Raw genomic sequence first — 15,335 nt, forward strand, 5'->3', positions numbered from 1 at the left:
AATCACTGCTCTAGACTCAATTGTTACTGAAATATTTTACTTGAGAAAAATTGCCATTGGCCCATTTCCTTTGGAGTTAAGAAACCATGCACATAATGAGTCAATTAGGTACGATTGATTTAAACAGTGGTTTTCAACCTTTTTCTTTCCACACACATAGCAATCCCTTACTAATCACAGAGCACCTATGGCATAGGGGATACATAAAGTGGTATGTGAGTGGAAAGAAAAAGGTTGAGAACCACTGATCAAGACTGAAGAATGAATCACAAATCAGAAAGGCAGGACTCGTTAGAGGAATGTCTAGTGCCAGAATACCAAAGAAAATACTTTATGGAGAGTTGAATGAGGGCACAGGAAAAGGGATTGAAAGACTCTCTTGAAATATACCTATTTAACATTGAGACACACGAATGGGAACAACAAACATTGTGTGGTGTATCTGCAGAAAAAAACAGTGCTCATTCATAAGGAACCTGAAATGGCAGAAGCAAAGAGAGGATGAAAATCTTAAAAATCAAATAATCATGGAGAATCTAAAACTCAAAGAACTACATCATACCTCTGCCACTGTTTGTGAAAGGAACTTGCAAGTCTAGATTTTCAAAGCAGTTTTCTGCAAGGAGATAGAAACTGTCTTTTTTTGTGTTTAAAAACTCCCACAGAAATGAAAGTGAAAAGTGAATTAACCATGAAGTATTGTCAGTGTTTGATGAGGTGATGAGCTTCTTTCATGTCCCAGCCTTTCAGTTCAGAACAACTTGTATTGCATATGTCACAGCTTCATGAAACTTCATTGCCCTTATTACAAGGCTAAGAGCACAGTGGGAAAAAAATCAGCTGAAGCATTTATCAATATTTTATGTCCACAGGTCTCTCTACTTGATACATGTTGATGATTGATCTGCACATTGTCATAGCGTGCAGTATTCACACACTACTAATTTTCAACAGGTTCTGGCCCAATGTGAAATAAGACCTGAAACTGACCCATAACTAACATTAAGGCACATGGTACAAGTTGGATTCGGAGCTCAGCAGACTTGTATTTAACCACTACAGATAGATTTTATGTTTATGGCATCTTAGTAATCTTGGTAGTTGACAAATGACCTGGACTTTGGCTATTCAAATTTCACTTAGGTAAACTTAATTAAACAAAAATATTTAAATACTCTGAATACATTTATTAACTTTGAGGTGGAACTTGACCAAATGCACTAATAGTATCACCAACCAAGACTAGATTTCATAAAATTCTTGTTGAACAACAGTATTTTGAGATGTATAACAAGCATAGGCCATGGCGTGACACAATGGATCAACAGTAGTGCTACTACCTGAAAGCCCCAGTGATCCACATTTAATCCTCACCTTCAGTGATGTCCATGTGGTATTTATAACAGCTACCTGTAACAGAATGGCAACCCCCAAAGGAAATCTCTGGTTTCCTCCCTCATCTATAGAAGTGCTGGCTTGTACATTAAATGGCTACTGTTAATTACCCCTACGGAACTTATTGTGGTCAGCAGGGATGAGGCCAGATATGGATTTGTAAACACTAAATAATATTAAAATCAATACATTAGAAATACAGAAGACAGGAGGTGTAGACCATTCAGCATTCCTCCATTATTTAAGTCCATCACAGTTGATTATTGCTGGCCAGAAGCCACTGATAAACAATGTCGTTTTTTTAAAGAAAAGTATGTTTGTAATAACTGGTGTCAGAGATGATTGGACAGTATTGTCACACTGATTAGGGCTGATTCCCAAGCCTGCAAGGACCTGAACTCAGCCCCAACTACCAATATTTTCCTTGTTACCATGCAGATTACCCACCAAATGTTCTATTTTCCTTGCACAATCCAAAGATGTGCTGATTGGTGGATTCATTGCTCTATATCATTCAGGTTCCTTAACATTCGGCATGGGCGATCATGTTTCTCCATCCATCACAGTCTCTGACCCTCCGAATTGCAGATGTTGCCTCTCCTTTTTCTAACTATGATGTTAATCCATCTATCATTTTCATTCTCTGTCTGTCTCAGCTTCTTTTACCTTCCAGCTTTCCAGCAGTAACTAAATATTCCAATTCAGTGGTTCTCAACTGGTTTTTCTTTCCACTCACATACCACTTTAAGTATTCCCTATGCCATAGAAGCTCCATGATTAATAAGGGATTGCTTAAGGTACATGTTCTAATGTATCTCTTTGCATGATGTGTCCAAAGAATTTTGATTGCTGTTTTCTAGTTCTTTTAAATAATGTATGTTTTGTTCTTTGTAGAACTTCTTTCTTTGTTATCCTGTTTCTATATGAGATGCATAGCATTCTTTAGAGAAACCACATCTCTGCTGCATTGATTCTTTTTTCCATTATATTTGTGATGGTCCATGACCTGCAGCCATTCATCAATATAGGAAGAATGTAGCAACTGAGTGTTTTAAGACAATATCAATTGCTATTTTCTTGTTCATTAGGATATTTCTCATTTCTATAAATGCTGTTCTTGCCTTTGTATCTATTTCACATTGGCCATCAGATTTTACCCATGATCCCAGGTACGTGAAGTTGTAATCCTGAAACAAGTTCACATTTCACAACACAATCCTACAATATGCAATATCAGGTTTATTTGATATTACCATTACAACAGTTTTCTTTTCGTTTAAAGTTAGGCCAAGTATTTTGCTTTCACTGTTGATGGTAGACCAATTTCTGTAAATTTACTTCACTGTTTGCTATCAGTACTTTATCATCTGCATAGCAGAGGATGTTGATATTGTGTCCTCCCATACATAAATGAGGCAAGGAGTATATAGGGTGGGTGTATGTGTGTGTGTGTGTGTATGTGTGTATGTGTGTGTGTGTGTGTGTGTGTGTGTGTGTGTGCGCGTGAGTACGGGGAGGGGGAGTGCGGGGAGGGGGAGTGCAGGGAGGGGGAGTGCGGGGAGGGGGAGTGCGGGGAGGGGGAGTGCGGGGAGGGGGAGTGCGGGGAGGGGGAGTGCGGGGAGGGGGAGTGCGGGGAGGGGGAGTGCGGGGAGGGGGAGTGCGGGGAGGGGGAGTGCGGGGAGGGGGAGTGCGGGGAGGGGGAGTGCGGGGAGGGGGAGTGCGGGGAGGGGGAGTGCGGGGAGGGGGAGTGCGGGGAGGGGGAGTGCGGGGAGGGGGAGTGCGGGGAGGGGGAGTGCGGGGAGGGGGAGTGCGGGGAGGGGGAGTGCGGGGAGGGGGAGTGCGGGGAGGGGGAGTGCGGGGAGGGGGAGTGCGGGGAGGGGGAGTGCGGGGAGGGGGAGTGCGGGGAGGGGGAGTGCGGGGAGCCCGGGGAGCGCGGGGGGGTCCGGGGAGCGCGGGGGAGCGCGGGGAGCGCGGGGAGCGTGGGGAATCCTGGGAGTGCGGGGAGTGCGGGGAGTCCGGGGAGTGCGGGGAGTCCGGGGAGTCCGGGGAGTGCGGGGGATGGGGGTTGTGGGGGTGCGCATGTGAGGGTGTTGGTGTGTAGGGGTGTATGGGGGTGTTGTGGTGCGGGAGTGTGAGGGTGGGGGTGGGGGTTTGTGTGTGGGGTGTGGGGTGTGGGGGTGGGGTTGTGGGGGTTGGGGTGTTGGGGTGGGGGTGTGTCGGTGGATGTGTGGGGTTGTGTGAGCGTGGTGGGGGGGTGTGGGTGTGGGGGGGTGTGGGTGAGGGGGGGGTGTGATGGTGTGGATGGGTGTGTGGGTGTGTTGAGTTGTGGGTGGGTGGGTCGGGGTTGGGTGGGGGTGCCTGGGGGGTGAGTGGGGGGTGAGTGGGGGGTGCGTGGGGGGTGCGTGGGGGGTGCGTGGGGGGTGCGTGGGGGTTGCGTGGGGGGGGTGTGGGTGCATGTGTGTGTGTGTATGACACACACATACATGCTACAGAGTGTGGGCAACACAGAACAATTAGTTTCATGAACCATTTCACTAAAACCCGACTTAGCATAAGACACAAAATTAAATGAGATGAGTGAAGAAGAGTGCAAGTTTGTCAGAGGCAAGGGGACAACCTAAACTTCTGTTTCATTCACTACACAAAAGCCTTTGACGCAGTGAAACACCAAGTCATCAAATGAAAATGCTTAAAGGCATTATTATCGAAGTCAAAGATCCAAGAATAATCAGGAATCTCTACCGGCAGCCATATAGAGAGACAATGAGATTGGTGAATAACAGCCAATAAAATGAGGAGTCAGGCAGGGTTGTGTTTTATTACCAGATCTGTACACACACACACACACACACACACACACACACATATATATATATATATACACATACACACTTAGCAAATTGGAACTGAATCGTAGCCCATTCTCCCTGTCTATAGAGGTCCATGGTGGAAATTCTTTGTAATTAGTCTGATAAGGCCGGCAGCTGTGATATAACAGTTTAAAGAATTCAGGCATTCGCACAAAACATCTGAAATTTATGGCCCATTTTAAAATAATCTGACATTCAGCACCACTCATCAGGACACTCTGATCAGATGGCAGGGAAAAAAAATTGATATTGCTGGGATAGAAAATAGGTCACTTTAAAAGTACAATTGAATAATATAAAAATGATTTTGAAATGGGAGTGTAGGGGATGAATTATTTGGCACAGACTGAATAATTCTGCATTGCTACCACTTTGTGCATTTAGATTTTAAGATTCTAGCCATTTTTCAAAATGAATGCTGGATATGCATAATCTGCACAACATACTCAAGATGAGGAGTTAGTCAAAAGGAGAACAACTCAAAAGTCTGAAGTAAAAGACAAAAATCTGTCATCACTGTGGTTAAAGTAAAAAGACAAAGCTGGAGAAACTCAACTGGTCAAGCGGTGTCCTTTATAATAGCAAAAGTAAAAATACATAGCCGATGTTTCTGGCTTGAACCCTTCATCAAGGGATAGAAAAATGTCAGCAGGTCTCAAAACAAAAGTGGGGGGAATGTGTGGTCACAGAGGCTGAAGGTGATAGGGAGAAGGGAGGGAGGAGACAGCAATGGTCAAAGGGAGGAGAGATGGCCAGGTGAAGTGAGGGGGAAGGGAGGAGAACTGGAAAGGGGATGGGAAGGGTGGAGGGGGAAAAGGAAGCAAGTTAGCAGAAACCAGAAAAGTCTATGTTAGTGCCATCTGGTTGGAGAGTGCCCAGACGGAAAATCCACTGTTGTTCCTTCAATTTGCATGTGGTCTTGGTGGGATACTACACAAGGCCATGGACAAGCATGAACCATTGGTTCACTTGAAAGACCTGTTTTGGGTCCAGGACTGCAGAGAAGGAAGAGATGTGGGTGCAAATGTGGCACCTCCTGCAGCCACACGGGAAAGTGCAGAGGGCAACTGGTGGGAGGGATCAGTGCACGGAGGAGTCTCGAAGGGAGTGGTCCTTATGGAAAGCAGAGAGGAGAAGATGTGTCTGGTGGTGGCATTCTGCTGTAAGTGTTGAAAATTCCAGAGGATAATGTGTTGGATGCAGTGGCTAGTGGGGTGCGGGGTGAGGATAAGGGGGATTCTATGTTTGTTGCATCTGGAGGCCAAGGGGGCCAGGGAAGATGAGCAAGAAATAGAGGAGATTTGGGTAAGAGCTGAGTTGATGGTGGTGAAGATCTGGACTGGAAGGCTGAACTGCAAACCACAATCAGTTACTTAAGGCAGTCAGTTCCACCCACTTCCTTCTGCATTGCCATCAATGGTCAATCTTTCTCAGATGGCATTTGTTCTTACTCTTTGTCCTTGCACTGCTTTGGCATTTGTGAGTCATTTGTGAATTACACGCAAAGCCCATTGTGGTAGAACACATCTTCTTCTTTGGCTTGGCTTCGCGGATGAAGATTTATGGAGGGGGTAAAAGTCCACGTCAGCTGCAGGCTCGTTTGTGGCTGAAAAGTCCGATGCGGGACAGGCAGACACGGTTGCAGCGGCTGCAGGGGAAAATTGGTTGGTTGGGGTTGGGTGTTGGGTTTTTCCTCCTTTGCCTTTTGTCAGTGAGGTGGGCTCTGCGGTCTTCTTCAAAGGAGGTTGCTGCCCACCGAACTGTGAGGCGCCAAGATGCACGGTTTGAGGCGAGATCAGCCCACTGGCAGTGGTCAATGTGGCAGGCACCAAGAGATTTCTTTAGGCAGTCCTTGTACCTTTTCTTTGGTGCACCTCTGTCATGGTGGCCAGTGGAGAGCTCGCCATATAACACGATCTTGGGAAGGCGATGGTCCTCCATTCTGGAACGTGACCCACCCAGCGCAGCTGGATCTTCAGCAGCGTGGACTCGATGCTGTCGACGTCTGCCATCTCGAGTACTTCGACGTTAGGGATGAAAGCGCTCCAATGGATGATGAGGATGGAGCGGAGACAGCTCTGGTGGAAGCGTTCTAGGAACCGTAGGTGATGCCAGTAGAGGACCCATGATTCGGAGCCGAACAGGAGTGTGGGTATGACAACGGCTCTGTATACGCTTATCTTTGTGAGGTTTTTCAGTTGGTTGTTTTTCCAGACTCTTTTGTGTAGTCTTCCAAAGGCGCTATTTGCCTTGGTGAGTCTGTTGTCTATCTCATTGTTGATCCTTGCATCTGATGAAATGGTGCAGCCAAGATAGGTAAACTGGTTGACCGTTTTGAGTTTTGTGTGCCCGATGGAGATGTGGGGGGGCTGGTAGTCATGGTGGGGAGCACAGTTTTCTTCAGGCTGACTTCCAGGCCAAACATTTTGGCAGTTTCCGCAAAGCAGGACGTCAAGCGCTGAAGAGCTGGCTCTGAATGGGCAACTAAAGCGGCATCGTCTGCAAAGAGTAGTTCACAGACAAGTTTCACTTGTGTTTTGGTGTGAGCTTGCAGGCGCCTCAGATTGAAGAGACTGCCATCCGTGCGGTACCGGATGTAAACAGCGTCTTCATTGTTGAGGTCTTTCATGGCTTGGTTCAGCATCATGCTGAAGAATATTGAAAAGAGGGTTGGTGCGAGAACACAGCCTTGCTTCATGCCATTGTTAATGGAGAAGGGTTCAGAGAGCTCATTGCTGTATCTGACCCGACCTTGTTGGTTTTCGTGCAGTTGGATAATCATGTTGAGGAACTTTGGGGGACATCCGATGCGCTCTAGTATTTGCCAAAGTCCTTTCCTGCTCACGATGTCAAAGGCTTTGGTGAGGTCAACAAAGGTGATGTAGAGTCCTTTGTTTTGTTCTCTGCACTTTTCTTGGAGCTGTCTGAGGGCAAAGACCATGTCAGTAGTTCCTCTGTTTGCGCAAAAGCCGCACTGTGATTCTGGGAGAATATTTTCAGCGACACTAGGTATTATTCTATTTAGTAGAATCCTAGCGAAGATTTTGCCTGCAATGGAGAGCAGCGTGATTCCCCTGTAGTTTGAGCAGTCTGATTTCTCGCCTTTGTTTTTGTATAGGGTGATGATGGTGGCATCACAAAGGTCCTGAGGCAGTTTTCCTTGGTCCCAACAAAGCTTGAAAAACTCATGCAGTTTTGCATGCAGAGTTTTGCTGCCAGCCTTCCAGACCTCTGGGGGGATTCCATCCATACCTGCTGCTTTGCCACTTTTCAGTTGTTCGATTGCCTTATGTGTCTCATCCTGGGTGAGGACCTCATCCAGCTCTAGCCTTAGAGGCTGTTGAGGGAGCTGGAGCAGGGCGGAATCTTGGACTGAGCGGTTGGCACTGAAAAGAGATTGGAAGTGTTCTGACCATCGGTTGAGGATGGAGATCTTGTCGCTGAGGAGGACTTTGCCGTTTGAGCTGCGTAGCGGACTTTGGATTTGGGGTGAGGGGCCGTACACAGCCTTTAGAGCCTCGTAGAAACGCCTGAAGTTGCCAATGTCCGCGCTGAGCTGGGTTCGTTTGGTGAGGCTAGTCCACCACTCATTTTGGATCTCCTGGAGTTTGCGCTGAAGATGGCTGCATGCGCGACGGAAGGCTTGTTTCTTCTCTGGACAGGACGGCTTTGTAAGGTGAGCCTGGTGGGCAGCTCGCTTCTTTGCCAGCAGCTCCTGGATTTCCTGGCTGTTTTCGTCAAACCAGTCCTCGTTTTTCCTGGAGGAGAAGCCCAGTACCTCTTCAGTGGATTGCAGTATGGTAGTCTTCAACTGATCCCAGAGGGTTTCAGGGGACGGGTCCGTGAGGCGGGTTGCATCGTCGAGCTTTGCTTTGAGGTTTGCCTGGAAGTTTCCTCTTGCTTCGTCTGACTGCAGGTTTCCAACATTGAACCTCTTTCTGGGGGCTTTACTGTTCCTGGGCTTTGGCTTGAAGTGAAGGTTGAGTTTGCAGCGAACCAGCCGGTGGTCAGTGTGGCATTCCGCGCTGGGCATGATCCTGGTATGGAGCACATCTCGTTTGTCACTTTCTCGCACCAGGATGTAGTCCAGGAGGTGCCAGTGTTTGGATCGGGGATGCATCCAGGTAGTCTTAAGGCTGTCCCTCTGCTGAAAAAGGGTGTTTGTAATGACAAGCCGCTGTTCTGTGCAGAGCTCCAACAGAAGGCGCCAATTGTCGTTGCACTTGCCGACGCCATGCTTGCCCAGGATTCCTGGCCAGGTTTCTGAGTCTTTGCCGACGCGAGCGTTGAAGTCGCCAAGGATGACAACCTTGTCGGCTGTAGGGGTGCGTTGGATGAGGTTGCGCAGGTCAGTGTAGAACTTGTCCTTTTCTGCTGGTTCCGCCTGGAGGGTTGGAGCATAGACACTGATGAGGGTGATGCAACGCTTGTTTTGAAGGGGGAGTCGCATGGACATGATTCGGTCCGAGTGGCCTGTCGGAAGGTTTTCGAGTTTGGAGGCAATGAAGTTCTTGACCTTGAAGCCTACACCAGATAGGCATCGTTCATTCGAAGGCTTGCCAGACCAGTAGAGTGTGTAGCCCGTGCCGCGTTCTTGGAGGATGCCTACATCTGACAAGCGGACTTCACTGAGAGCGGCTATGTCGATGTCCTGATCCGGGCAGGAGCAAGGGAGAGACGGTGGCCCCGGCCTCGGTCGAGTGAGGCAGGCGGAGGCCCCGATCCGGGCAGAGAGTTGGAGGCAACGGCCCCAGTCCGGGCACAGGGAGAGCGGCGGCGGCACCGGACCCGGTCCGGGCGAAGGGTAGGCGGCAGCAGCCCCGATCCGGGCAGGAGCAAGGGGGAGACGGCGGCCCCGGCTTTGGTCGAGTGAGGCAGGCAGAGGTCCCGATCCGGGCAGAGAGTTGGAGGCGGTGGCCCCAGTCCGGGCACAGGGAGAGCTGCAGCGGTATGGACCGACCTAGGAGGGGAGGCAGACCCCTCCAGCCCGGGTAAGAAACCTGCATAGGAGAAGGCCACTCTGTTATAAAACCTACGACCCAAGGACCTCGCTGCCACGTCCCAGCTTGCTTGGCCACAGCACACGAACTATGGGTGTAAAGGGTGGGGCCAGTACTGCGCGCACTGCACTCCACCTAAAAGCTCCTTTGCGCAGGCTCGAGGACAGGTCCACGTCCTCCCCCTCCACGTCCTCCCCCTCCACGTCCTCCCCCTCCACGTCCTCCCCCTCCACGTCCTCCCCCTCCACGTCCTCCCCCTCCACGTCCTCCCCCTCCACGTCCTCCCCCTAAAAAGATGCTCACAAACTCAAGCTAGCATGCTGGAACATCATAACCATGCTAGACAAGGCTGACAGCCACCGACCTGAACGTTGGTCTGCCCTCATTGTACATGAACTCCTCAGACTTGACATCGGTAGAACACATAGTGAAATAGTATTTGGGGACATTTTTCAGGTGGGAAATATGGAACAATCAGCAGTGTTGTTCAAACACATGGAAAGGCCTGTTAAACAAGTTGTCCTCCCATTCGGTTTCTGAGGCATATGCCACTTTAAGTCAGGGGACGTTAAAACTGCATTATATGCTCCCATCCCTTTCCCTTCTTAAGAAGATGATCAAGAATAAAGACATTGGTCAAGACTAATTTCAAATTAATAAATATTAAAATGCATAACAGGATCACCACTTTCATGGCCACAATTTTCCCAAAATGATTTCTAATAATTTTTTTCTTATTTTCTGTAGTTTGAAATACCAGTACCTAAATATTGTGTTAACTAAAGTCAAAAGATTCACAAATGATATAACATTTACTACTTATACTTGTACATAATGTCACAACTTCCCATGCATTTGCTTCTACTTGGTGCTCAGTGTATGAAGACAAATACCAGCATCTGAGGCAATTACCTCTCCCACCATGGTTTCAGTTTTATGACTATATTTCTCAATTAAATCTTTTTTTCTGTTGTTTTTTTAAATTTATTGCCCTAGAACATTTTTGCAGAACTCAATATGTATTGTAGATCAAGCTTTTCCACTTATATATCAATACCATTCAGTCAGTTGCATCAAGGAATATGTTCCTGCAGTTTTTATATTGAAACATTTCCTTTCATATTAATTGGTGATGCAGTTGTAAAACTTTATTGTGATACAATTACATTATTTCCTTCAAAATACAATGAAAACCTGTGAATAGAGGAAATGAAACATGGCCGTGCTCTGATTATATACCAGTTGTTCATTTGTTGTGTGATTTGGTGCATTTCAAAACGTACGATGGAAGTAGGGTATACCAGAGACAGCAGTGATTGGAAGGAAGGTAAAATGAATTAAACTTTAAACATTGAATGAGCATATAATTATTTCACTCATGTTTACTTGATAGAAATATATGTTTTCAAGCAATAAAATAAATGAAGGACAGCATGAGATAAAGGTACTTACACAATTCCACTGCAATTGTTGAAAAAAATATCCTTGAGAAAAAAAGATGGATAAAAAGAGTTTAGGTGATTAAAAGTGGGAGGGGATACATCCTTTAACCAGGTACAAGGGAACAAAAGGGGAAGGATTTTAGAGGGACATTTAAAAACTGCAGAGCAACAGAAGAAGGATGAAATATTAGGTCAATACTTTGGAAGACACAGTGTTGGTGATAATACTGTGTTCAAAGAGTCATAACTCACTATTGATAGTTAGTTTCTATTATACAGCTCCTGGCTGAAAAAAGAAAACAAAAGGAAATCAAAGAGTAAACACAGTTAAAGGGTAAGAAAGACACCAAATGATTAGAGTGGCAAAAGAAATGGAAGGAAACAATATGGGTAAAAGAGTGCCGCCAGATATGTGAGGTGCAATGGTGTTTTACTTCAGTAAATGTTACAGATTTGAGCATACAGCAAAAAGTGGAAACAAAAATCACTGCTATATACCAAGAACATGATGTTTTACTGACTCCAACTCAAAACCAAATTTTATCTTTTATTTCATTGATAGCCAGACGTGTAATTTTGATTAAATGGAAAGACAATACACCACCTGCGCATACTCAATGGTTAAGTGATATCATGTCTTACCTCAGTCAAGAAAAAAAACTAGATAAGCTATTAAAGACTCAAATATTGACTTCCAAAAGAAGCAGGGCCTATTTATAGACTATTTCAGGGGTTTCAAACTCAAATTCACAGAGGGCCAAAATTAAAAACTTGGACTAAGTCGAGGGCCGAACTAAATATTTATTGAAAATTTTCAACAACATCTGCATGTTTTCTCTTCTTTCAACATATGTAATGTTAAACTTTAGGATATAACTTTAGGAGGATAATGTTACAGGTCAGGAGTAGGTAGCTCAAGTTCACCCTTTGCTTGACCTGAGGGAAACATATTTGGTCCCTGTGGAGATGTAGTCAGCATTCACAGGCTGTGTCCATTTTGGCCTGCATCAGGACTCAGCATTTCCTGCTCACTCCTCAGGCTCTAGGCCTCTATTCACCCTCGACCCACCATCCCTCTACCTGACCAGTCCTTTACCCAACCTCTACTCACCCCTCACTCCACTCGCTCTGCCTCTACCCACCCCATCCTATACACGGCCCTCTACTGCCTCTCCCCTCAACCTGTTCCTCCCTCTACCCGTCTCTCACCCTCTAATCACCCCTCCCCTACTCGACCTGCCCCTCCCCTTTTACCTCTTCCCTATCCACCCCTCCTTCTACTCATCCCTCCCTCTAACTGCCCCTCGCACCACCATAACTTCCCCTGCCCATTACTCCTCACCTACACCCTCTGCCACCCCTGCTTACCCACCCACTCAGGCCCAGCACGCTGCCGATAAGCCTTTGTGGACAGCCACCATCTCTCTCTTCATGTGCAGGGCCAAATCAGCCGTCCCTGGGGTCCGCGCGGGTGCAAGTGCTGAAGGCCGTGGCGACCGGGAAAAGTGCGCTCGCGCTGTGGAAGGGCCGTCCGGTGCCAGTCGCGCGGGGCTCGCGCTGCTCGGGGGCCGTGCGCAGCCTGCCATGCCCGTCGCGCCGACAGGAAATGACAGGCGCTCGCCCATCCGTCGCACTGCTCGACAGGTGGGAGAAGTGACTGGTTGTGTGGGGAGCCTTCCAACCGGCTTGCCGGCCGATGACATCGACAGACTTCTCGTGTTACAATTTCTCGTGTTACAATGGGGAAGGATGTGCAATGAAGGGGGAGGATGGTGGGGGTGACATTACCAAAAAACAGCATCGGCTCTCGCTGCAGGGCGGGCCACCTATAATACATTTTTGAAATGATCTTGCGGGCCAAATTTGGCCCACGGGCCAGAGTTTGACATGTGTGGACTATTTTCATAACCTATAGAATTAGGGTGTTTAGATGCTTTGGTTCTGTGCAGTCTCATGCCAGGTTGGTGTCAATTAATTCCCAAGTATCTTTTTTTTTTGTTCGGGAATTTATTTTCTTTCTTTTTATGTTTTTAATATAATACATAACTGTTCTGTTCAACTGTGAATAAAGTAAACATTGATAAAATTATTATAGAAGCAGAAGAAAAGGAAAGCAAATTTTAAACCTCTTTTATAAAAAAAGATATTTTACAGCTTCCTTGAGAAAAATTTATAATTTCATATTTTTTTTTTACTTTCCATATTTTTCTCCTTTGGGTTGGGGTTTTTTAATGTACTGTGGTGGCACACTCTCTCATGGCGAAACTGCCCCGCATGTAATGCCACGTGGTGGGGGAGCCATGGGAAGATGGCACTGTCAGGGTTTCTCCCTGCCTCAAGTCTCCTGCCCAGCGCGCACCTGGGGCAGCGATTATGCTGTCACAACGCATGAGGTGACTGAGCTCATGCTGCCCTTAAAAGGGACGCACTGAATTTGAATATAAACAGTTATTAACGACTTTCAATGTGGTGGCTGAGTCTTTCTTGGCTGTGTCCAGTAGTACATTGGTGACCCCATTGACCCCAGATGCCTCTCTGGTCTCAAAAACATGGATCTGGCAGAGATCAACGCTGTTGCCATCAAACTGCCTCCCTTCTGGGCATATCGCCCGCCTATGTGGTTTGGGCAGGTGGAGGCGCAGTTTCGACTGAGGAACATTTCAGCAGACGCCACGATGTTCTACCACATTGTGAGCGTGCTGGACAAAGAAACAGCAGCCATGGTGGACGATCTAATAAACAACCCACCAGCCGACGGTAAATATCCTGCCCTCAAGAACCTGCTCCTTGGCACTTTTGGGCTCTCCCCTCAGCAGCATGCCTCCAGGCTCCTGCACTTCGACGGGCTTGGGGACCGCACACCATCGGCCCTCATGGACGAGATGCTGGTGCTGGCAAAGGATCCATCAGATCTTCCTTGAGCAGATGCCTGGGAACATCCAACTACTCCTGGCAGATGAGGACTTCACGGATCCACGCCGACTCGTAGCCTGAGCAGACACCCTCTGGTGCACCAAGAGGGAGAATGAAGCGGCCCTCGGACAGGTTGCACGACCAAGAGCCAGCTGACCGCAACACTCCCCCAAGCACAAGCCAGAGGAGCATCACTCCACCTCGTGCTTTTACCATCAGCGATGGGGAGTGCAAGCTTGTAAGTGTCGACAACCAGGGGAAATGACCCGGCCAGCCACTGTTGATGGCTGCGACGGCTGGCTACGTGCACAGCCTCCTTCACGTTACCGACAATCCACTGGCCGACATTTCCTAGTGCACAGAGGAGCGGAGTTGAGCTTCCTGCCCCCCACCACCCTCGAGACACTCACCCATTCTCATGGTCCCACCCTGCGGGCAGCCAACGGTTCCACCATCAAGAACTTCGGTACCCACAGGGTGCAGATCCAGATCGGGAAAGAGAAATTCCGCTGGAAGATCGTGTTAGCCTCAGTGGGTACTGCAATGTTAGGGACCGACTTCCTGAGGGCATATGGACTGTTGGTCAACATGAAGGGCAAGAGCCTGCTCAATGCTCGCACATTCCATTTGGTGCACCTGGACGCCACGAATGCCTGCAGGCCCGAGATTGTCACCGTCGCCACTTCCAGGGATAAGTATTCGAACATACTCCATGAGTTCCCCGCCATCCTACAACCACGATTCAATGCCACCTTAACCCTGCACAGGGTATACCACCACCATATCTCCACGCAGGGCCCCCCGCTGTACGCCAAGCCCAGACGACTTCTGCCCAAGAAGCTGCAGCTGGGAAAGGAGGAGTTTTCCCAGCTGCAGGAATTGGGGATTGTCCATCGCTCGGACACATGATTCCAAAATTCTCCAGGGGCTGGAGACCCTATGACGATTACCGGCGTTTGAACGACATGACCACACTGGACAGGTACCCCGTTCCACACATCCAAGACTTTTCAGCCAATCTCCACAGCGCGCAAATCTTCTCCACATGGTTCCCAAATTCTCCGGGGACTGGAGACCCTGTGGCGATTACCGACGTTTGAACAACGTGACCATACCGGACAGGTACCCAGTTCCACACATCCAAGACTTCTCAGCCAATCTCCATGGCGCGCAAGTTTTTCCAAGGTCGATCTGGTGCGGAGGTATCATCAGATCCTGGTCCACCCAGAGGACATTGGCAAAATGGCGATCATCACCCCCTTTGGCCTCTTTGAATTCCTGTGTATGCCCTTCCCCTTCAAGAACACAGCCCAGACTTTTCAGAGCCTTATGGATGCAGTGGGTAGGGGCTTGGACTTTGTGTTTATCTACCTGGACAATATCCTTATCTCCAGCCACAACCGCAAAGAGCACGAGGCCCACCTCCATATCCTGTTTGCCCAACTGGCAGAGTTTGGCCTCACAGTCAACGTGACCAGTTCAGCAAGCAGACGCTGCAGTTCCTGGGGCACGCCATCTCGGCAGTAGGTGCTGCCCCGGCGCCAGAGAAGGTCGCGGCCATCCAGCGGTTCCCCAAGCCAACCTCCCTCTAGGGCCTGCAGGAGTTTGTGGGGATGGTGAATTTTTATTATCGGTTTATCCCCGGCACTGCCTGCACCATGTTCACATTGATCACCACTGAGGAGAAAATCCTGGTCGGAGGAGGCAGAAACTGC

This window comes from Narcine bancroftii, chromosome 1 (assembly GCF_036971445.1).
Source record: "Narcine bancroftii isolate sNarBan1 chromosome 1, sNarBan1.hap1, whole genome shotgun sequence".
NCBI lineage: Eukaryota > Metazoa > Chordata > Chondrichthyes > Torpediniformes > Narcinidae > Narcine > Narcine bancroftii.